This window comes from Sus scrofa, chromosome 6, assembly GCF_000003025.6.
Source record: "Sus scrofa isolate TJ Tabasco breed Duroc chromosome 6, Sscrofa11.1, whole genome shotgun sequence".
NCBI lineage: Eukaryota > Metazoa > Chordata > Mammalia > Artiodactyla > Suidae > Sus > Sus scrofa.
Window position 1 is genome coordinate 34,192,162 of NC_010448.4, and position 9,272 is coordinate 34,201,433.

Consider the following 9,272-nt stretch of genomic DNA (forward strand, 5'->3'; position numbering starts at 1 on the left):
ACCTGGCTGTGCCCGCTGAGAGGAAGTGCTCCAGGTGCCAACAGAAAGACGCCTGGTGAGCCCATCTGTGCCGTGGCTCGTCTCCAGGAACTGACTCTTTGCAAGGTGAATAAGCTGGGAGCTCGTGTTTAGGGCACACAGACCCTTTGGGTTTACAAGTGACAGAAAGTCAGGGTAAGCTGACAAGGAGGAATTTATTTCCTGAAAAGTCCAGGAATAGATGGCTCCAAGCCAGGTTGGAACCACAGCCTCAGACCATCCACACCCAGTGTCCTACTCACTTTCGCTTTCTCTCTTGGTTTTACTTTCCTGGGCTTTGCCTTCTCTCTCGACAAGCTCTCCTCCTGGTGACAAGATGGCTGAAGCTGTGCCAGGCTCACCTGCCCCTTCTCGGATCCCCAGGTGAAGCCGCACGGCTCCTGTGACGCCCTGGTCTGTAGGATGTGTGCAAAACACCTGCCCACCTGTCCTTTCCTGAGGCGCCCAGTGCTGACCACAATGAACTTGCCCAACCTTCACCAGAAATCCGTCTTTATGTACTGTTTTGTAATCTGCTTTTTTATTTTTTTGGCCACACCTGTGGCATATGGAAATTCCCAGGCCGGGGATCGAATCCACGCCACAGCAGCAACCCCAAGCTGCTCCAGTGACAACACTGGGTCCTTAATCCACTGTGCCACAAGAGAACTCCTTGTTTTGTTTGTTTTTTCTTTGTAGGGCCACACTGGCAGCATATGGAAGTTCCTGGGTTAGGGGTTGAATGGGAGCTGCAGCTGCAGCCCATGCCACAGCCACAAAAATGCTGCCGCACCTGTTACCTATGCCCAGCTTGTGGAATGCTGGATCTTTAACCCACTGAGCAAGGCCGGGGATCCAACCCGCATCCTTATGGCGCCTACACTGTGTCCTTAACCCGATGAGCCATGATAGAACTCTGTGATTTTTACATTTTTAAATAGACTTTTAAATTTTCAAAAATTATTTATTTTGGCCACACCCATGGCATGCAGAAGTTCCCAGGCCAGGGATCAAACCTGCGCCACAGCGGTGACCCGAGCCCACAGCAGTGACAACATCCAATCCTTAACCACTAGGCCGCCAGGGAACTCCTAAATACACTTTTCAAAAAAAAAAAATTGTTGTTGTTGTAGTTACTTCTTTTTGCATTTTTAAAAGTTTGATGGAAGTATAGTTGATTTACCCTGTGATCCTTTCTGCTGTACAACAAAGTGGTTCCGTTATCCATGTACACACATCCATTCTCTGTCAGATTCTGCACCCATGCTGATGATCAGAGAATACTGGGTGGAGTTCTCTGCACTATGCAGCCGGTCCCCATTGGCCAATCATTCCACAGACCTCAGTGTGCACAGGCCAATCCCAAACCCCCTGTCTCTCCCTCCCCTACCCCATGGGTCCCCTTTGATAACCATACATTTTTCAAAGTCTGTGAGTCTGTTTCTGTTCTGCAAATAAGTTCATTTGTAGCCTTTTAGGTTCACAGCAAGACTGGCTGGGAGGTACAGATACTTCTCACATGCCCCCTACCCCCCAACATCATTGCCTCTGCACAATTGACACCCCCCACCAGAGGGGTCCATTTGTTACAGTTGATGAATCCATAGTGACATGTCATTGTCACCCAGAGTCCATAGTTACATTAGGCTTCACCCTTGGCCCTTGTACATTCTATAGGTTTGGACAAATATACCCACCTTTATAGTGTACTGTGTGATAACATATGATTAGAGAAGGATTCAATTTTCTGTATATTTTTAAGAACATTGTATTCTAATGCACGTGCCACTGTTATTTTAACTGTCTTGTAAGGTTCCAGATTTTCCTGCCTTCAGGCAGCAGTGCAGCCAATGCCTTGATCCAATGTCTTTTTTATATTTGTGTTCTCTTAAGGCAGTTTCTAGCAGTGGTTTTTCTGAATCTTACACACTCATTGTGATTTTGATAACATTCATTTCTGTCCCTCTGGAGAGTCTGCACTAACCTACCCCTCCACCAGCTCAGTCTGAATGAGAGATGTCTATTTCCCTGCAACTTCTATAACTAACATGGGATATTAGCATTTTTAAACTATTTTCAGTGTGATGGCAAGAAGTGGTGTCCGTGGCTTAATGTGCATTTCCTCGTTTCTGGCGAGTCTGAACATATTTCATAGTCTTCTTGGTCATTTTTATCGTGCTGAAGGATCTAGAAATGTTTCTTTTTCCTGTCCATAGGTCACTTCTGGGGGGAGGCGGGACCCGGGGAAGATGGGATCGCAATTTAAAAAATGACCAGCAGATGGCGCTGCCTCACTGGCGGCTCCGAAAGTTTGGCGGGCTGAGCTGGAGAAAAGGTCAAACAGGAGGGAAATCGAATGTTTCTCTCAAAAAGAAAAAAAAAAAAAAAAACAAAAAACCAAGACTTTGAAAAACGGTTGGAAGAGGTTTCAAATAACGCTGCAAAGAAAGAGTTTTGCTGGGAAAGAGCTGGTGCTTCACTGCCTCTAAGCGCCGCTCCCCACCGCCCATGTTGTTCAGGATTCCCCGGGCGACCGCCACTTGGGGTTCAGGACCTCAGTGCTGAGTTTCTGCTGCCACGTGCATCCTCGTCCTGCAGCCCACAGGCCTGAAATGGGCAGAAGGAGGCTTCCTCCCACCGCCCGTCCACCTCCTCGGGCCGATCAGCCGGAGGCAACAAAACCGCCGTTCCTAACCAAACAGGGCCCTTGGAAATAAATAGCGCACAGAGCCTTCAGGAAAAGGCTGTGCACCTGCTGTGGTCCGACCTTGTCTGGGCTGGTTGGCTCCTGAGGGAGGAGGCTGGATTAAGCCTCCCTCAATATGTGGAGGCGGGTCCTTTCTCCAACAGCGGGAGGCGGCTTGGGTACCCACAGAAGCCCTGCCATGTGGCTTTCCAGGAGGTAGCTTTTGGGTGTCCCCCCTGGACCTCTTGGGGACCCAGATGGTGCTGGGGGGCTTCCCATCCCATCCGCCTGCGGCACTGGGGGAGGGGCAGGGCCCCGTAAATTGATTTCTTTTCGCTGTTAAATACCTGGTCCTGAGACTGTTGGTAAAGCCTGGGCTGACTGAGTAGATAAACAGAAGGAAGGGAGAGGGAGAGAAAGTAGGAAGACAAAGAAAAGAGAAACCTGCCCGACTTGTCGGAGTGTAAGTTTGTACAACCTCCGAGGAAAACCATTTGGCACCACCTACTGAAGCTGAACATAAACTACCCAGCAAAGACCCCCAAGTCCAGAGTAGACCCTGCAGATGGACACATATCATGTTCACCAAGACACTTGAACTAGAATTTAAGAGCAGGCCCCCTCCCCAAAATATCCCCCAGCTAGAAACAACCCAAATCTCCATCAACAAGCAGATAAGTCAATAGCGGTACATTCATATGTTGAAGGTTATACAGCCACGAAAACAAGCTTCGCTTCCACACAAGGATATGGGTGAATCTCACAGACAGGTGAGAATGAATTGAGGGAACGAAATCAAACACCAGTACAGCCTGCGACTCCACTGACCAAAGTTCAAGACGGGGAGAAACGAAATGACGGTGGTTAGGGATGCTTCCTGAGATGGCAAAACTCCCCAAGGAAAGAAAGGTTACTGGGGAAGTAGAGAGAGTGGCTCATACTTCTGGGGGATGGGGGGCAGTTGATGGGAGGGGCAGTGAGCGTCTCCGAGGTGTTGGGTCCTGGTCCTGGTGACGAGGGTGTTTGCTCTGGAATAAGTTAAGTTGTACAATTACGTTTAGGCAATTTGTTTACGGTATATTTCACAAAAAAAAATTTAATAGTAGAATAATGGATGCAGCAAATAGGAGTACAGCATTAATTGTGCCCTAGGTAATGCAGCACTCAGGACAGGATTTTTTTTTTTTTTTTTTTTCCCCACTGCATGCAGCAGCTTGATGTGAGATCTCAGTTCCCAGACCAGGGATTGAACCTGAGCCATAGACGTGAAAACGCCAAATCCTAACCGGGGAAGCGGGAAACTCCCAGGGGCTGGAATTTTTTTTTTTGGTCTTTTTGCCTTTTTCTAGGGCTACTCCCGTGGCATATGGAGGTTCCCAGGCCAGGGGTCCAATCGGAGCTGCAGCCGCCGGCCTACACCACAGCCACAGCAGTGTGGGATCCGAGCCGCATCTGTAAGCTACAACACAACTCATGGCAACGCCGGATCCCCAATCCACTGAGGGAGGCCAGGGATCCAACCCACAACCGTGGTTCGTAGTTGGATTCTTTAACCATTGAGCCATGACAGGAACTCCCTGGGGCTGGAATTTGAACCTCAGCTTATGTTGCCTTGTAGCATTCAACCATTGGGGATGGCGCTGGGGGGTAGGGGGAGTAATTACAGGAATCCCTGGCCTCAATCTAGTGAACAATGCAGACCAAGATATTTCACACCCACCCAGGTGCTCAGACTCCAAATCCAAAGTTTGCTTAAACCTCAGAAGGAATCACAAAAAATAGAACCACAAACAGCCAGTGGGGCCGGGAGAGCCTCACAGGTGCCTCATTTAAATAAAGTGTGTGGTGAATAGCAGGGGCAGCTCCAGTTCCTCCCTCCTCTCTCCCTGTGTCCCTGCCAGGAGCCTTCTGATACTGCAGTTCCTCTGACTACAAAAGCAGGGTTGGTTTCCCTAACCCTAGAGTCTGGGCTGTTTCAGGCACTTGCTTTGGTTGGTATGAAGTGGCAGAAGGGAGAGTGTACCAGTCCCTAGCCTTGACCTTAAGAGACCTTGTATGTTTCGCTGGCCCTCTTGAGCTTCTGCCTCTGTCATGAGAAGAACACACCCAGGGTCTTCTATCGGAGGATGAGAGACTCATGGAGCAGAGCCACGGGCAGCTGAGACCTAGTGACAGCCAATGGACCCCAGACGGGCAGGCGAACTCAGTTGAGATCAGCCTCCTCTCAACCATGTGATTCGTGAACTCAAATCATCAATTGTTTTAAGCCACTGATTTGGGGGGCTATTTGTTATGTAGAAATAGCTAACTGATACACTGTCTGTAGACAACTGTGTGGTCTGGGAAATTGTTGGAAGAGGTTCTAGAAAGGAGATGCCCGGATCAGTCTGCCCAACACCCCCACCCTCACTGGATTCCTTTTGAGGTTCCGAGCAGCCTCCATGTCAACATTACCAGTGAGGCTACTGATGCCTGTCTACAGAGAATGTATCAGTCAGCTACGTTTACATAACAAACAGCCCCAAAACTCAGTGGCTTAAAACAACAATTTATTATTTGAGTTCACAGATCACCTGGTTGTATGTAGAGAGAACTCACGCCAGGCCTTTGGTTCAGCACCTTACACACCTGTCCCACTCAACTCTTACAAGGACCTTGTGGGGTAGGCACTATTGCCATCCCCATTTGACAGATGAGGAGACCACTGAGGACAAGAGATTAGATGAGCAGCCCAAGGTCCCATGGCTTGTAAGAGCTAGAGCGGGGATCTGACCTCAGAGCCTGTGCCATCCTGCCTGCCCATCCCAGGCAGTCTTCCCCAACTTCAGGATGCCAAGCCTCTGGACTCTCAAAAGAAGGTCACCTTCTCCCTCTGCCTAACTTATTCTCTCCTGAGGACCACCCATGAAGATGGTTTTGAGCAGGAATCCTGTCCCAGCAGAAGATGGTTCCTGTGGATAAACAAGAGGCCAGTTTACAGGAAACAATCAGTGGAAAGGATGCTTTGAATCAACTTCTAAACAGGATGAAGTGTACTGGAACAGAGTTCGTCATTCTGATGGGGAATCTTGGATGTTTGGGTCAGAAGGGACCCCAGAGCTAATCCAGCCCAAGTTTCTGACATTTTTAAAAACCATAGATTCTTCTTCAAATGAAATTTGATATAGAAACTGAACACATGAGAAAGATCAAAGCCAAGCTTTTCAGAATGGGAGCTTAGGGAGCCCTACCTTAGGCCTGTCCGGGGTACCCCTGGCGCTCCATGGAGCACTATTTGAGAACCAGGGGTGGTCATTTTGTCAGGTCATTTTGGTGATGGGAAAGAGCCTCAAGGTCACAGAGCACTAGGGTAGAAGAGCCCAGACTTGAACGTAGGTCTCCTGCCTCCCATTCCTGGCCTGGCCCTTCTGTTCCAAGTCTTCAGAAAGTAAAAACACTCATTCCAAAAGAAAGGCACACACCTGATTTTTTTTTAAACACCCATTTTCCAGAATGGTGCACTTGGCTTTTTACCTTCATCATTGGAACCTGATGTCTCGGTGTCTTCACAACCTCTCCTACCTTCTGGGGTCACGGTCAGGCTGCAGGTGTCTACAGATGTGAAAAGATGCTCCAGAATGTCCCCAGGTCCAGGAGAAGCTAGAGAGGCCAGGGAAGGCGCTGGCTGTCAGGCACTGGGTGTTGCTGGGGTTTGCCTGCCTGGCTCCTTCTGGAAACGGCGTCTGGTCATTCTCCTGTGGGGAGCCGCCCCTGATTCGCATCTGTGTGGTTTGGCTAGAGCGCTGGCTGCCCCTGCGCCAGCTCCTCCATTTACAGAGCCTCAGTTTCTCTGCTGGTAAGTTGTATTAGTTTCCTAGGATGTTGTAACAAATTGTCACAAACTTGTACTTAACAAAACTGGAGTTCTTGTTGTGGCTCAGTGGGTTAGAACCAGAATAGTGTCCGTGAAGATGTGGGTTCCATCCCTGGCCTTGCTCAGTGGGTTAAAGATCTGGCATTGCAGTGGCTATGACATAGGCTGGCAGCTGCAGCTCCCACTCAACCCCTGGCCTGGGAACCTCCATATGCTGCAGGTGTGGCTGTAAAAGGAAAAGAGAAGAAAACAAAAAATGAATCATCTCACAGTTCTGGAGGCCAGAGGTGTGAAATGCAAGTGTCAGCAGGGCCATGGTCCCACTGAGGTTCTGGCGAAGAACCTGCACCTTGCCTCTCTTCTGGTTTCTGGTGGCTTCTGGCAATCCCTGGCATTCCTTGCTTTATAGACGCAACCTTCCAGTCTCTGGATCCATCAACACGTGGCCCTGCCTCTGGGTATGTCTGCATCCACATTCCTCTCTCTTTGGAGTTCCCGTCGTGGCACAGCAGAAACAAATCCTACTGGGAACAATGGGGTTATGGGTTCGATCCCTGGCCTCGCTCCGTGGGTTAAGGATCTGGGTTAAGGAGCTGTGGTATAGGATGCAGAAGCGGCTTGGATCTGGCGTTGCTGAGGCTCTGGCGTAGGCTGGAAGCTGCAGCTCCGATGGGACCCCTAGCCTGGGAACCTCCATATGCCACGGGTGCGGCCCTAAAAAGCCAAAAAGAAAAAAAATTTCCCCTCTTTTTCTAAGGCCACCAGTCACTGGATGAGGGCTCACCCCAATTCAGTATGGCCCCCTCTTAATTCCATCACATCTGTAAAGACCCTGTTTCCAAATAAGTTCACATTTGCAGGTCCCAGGGGTTTGGACCTCCAACTCTTCCTCTCCTCTACACACCCGGCCCCTGGGGCCCCAGACCACTCCCCTACCTCAATTCTGCCCTTTACCATCCACTGGGGGGCGCCCTTGAACCTCAGAACGGCCACTGTCTTTCTGGCATCGTCCATCTTCTTGGAGGGCTCTTCCCCCGCCTTCCTGGACCCCTTGCCCTTTTGCCTCCTGCCACGTATCTCTCTCTCTCTTCCTTTTTAGGGCCTCCTGTGCGGCATACGGAAGCTCCCAGGTTAGGGGGTGCATCACACCTGCAGCTGCTGGCCTACAACATAGCCACAGCAACAGATCTGTGACCTGTGCCACAGTGAGGCCACGGATGGAACCCGCATCCTCATGGACACTATGTAGGGTTCTTAACCCGCTGAATCACAGTGGGAACTCCCCCTTTCTCTCCTTTGAATTCTAGCTTCCCCCCACACCTCCCCCACTCTTGTCAATCTGTTTTTAACCGAGAGGGGCCGGGTCTCCTCTTGTTGCTTCCCCTGGATGGGAGTGCGTTGCTAGAATTTCAGGATGTGCTGCTTTTCACTGTATTCATTTTTATGGTTACTTTTCTTATCATGGGTCTGATACTGTTTTATTTCTTTTTCCCATTTACAATGGTGGCATAAATGTTCCTTAATAAATTAAACACATTGAAGTTGGGAAAGGGGAATCCTTGTGACTAGTGGCCAGGTGATGGTGGATGGGGCAGAAATTGCAGGGGTACCTGAGAGAAAGGTGGGAATTCTTTTTTTCTTTTTTTGGGGGGGGGCCCACACCCTCAGCATATGGAAGTTCCCAGGCTAGAGGTTCAAGTGGAGCCACAGCCACAGCAATGAGGGATCTGAGCCGCATCTGTGACCTACGCCACAGCTCACGGCAATGCTGGATCCTTAACCCACTGAGCGAGGCCAGGGATCGAACCTGCGTCCTCATGGATGCTAGTCAGATTCATTTCCGCTGAGCTACGATGAGAACACCAGAAGGAGGGAATTCTGAATTCTGCTCCAGGCCCTGATACAGAATGGACTCACGGATGCTCAGAGTGGGGACAGGATGTTTCTGGAGTCCACGCAAGGCCAGCAGGAGGCCAATCCTCTGGACTCCCCGGCCAGTTCTCTCTTCCAGCTGACCATTCCGCCTTAATAGTCTGTGATACACGATGAATCAAAGGCTGGGCTGCTGCTTTCCTCCCAGAAACTCCCTTGCACCAAGTCCCTTGGGGACCCCCAGCCCCTGCAACCTCAGGGTTCCTGGCCCATTAATAACCCGAGCTGCTGGAGAATCCTCCTCAACAACCCTCCTCCGACAAGTAAGGCTGGAGACTGGAAATCATGTTTCTGCTTTGAAAACTGCCACTGACTGCCTTTCCCACCTTCTGCTCAGCAAAGCTTCACAGGCTTCGTGTTTTAAATACTCCTTCGCCTTTTGCTGTGATCAAAGGACCTGCTTGTTCCCCTGATAGGTGACAAAAGATGTCAGAGAGACTAATGAGAGATTGTGGTGGCTGCCCCCTTCCTTTCTCCTGGGGGAAGAAGTCTTGCGGGGCATCTTGGTTGGGTGGCCTTTCGGATTTGGAGGTGAGGAGTTCCCATTGTGGTTCAGTGGAAATCAATCTCACTAGCATCCATGAAGACGCAGGTTCAATCCCTGCGGATCCCTCATTGCTGTGGCTGTGGCTGTGGCTGGCAGCTGTAGCTCCGATTCGACCCCTAGCCTGGGAACTTCCATATGCCACCTGTGCACCCCCCCCAAAAAAAAAGATGGTGAGTGCAAAGAAGGGTAGAGGCCTCCGGCAGGGCTGGAGGAGGGCACCTCTGGCAGGCTGAGCC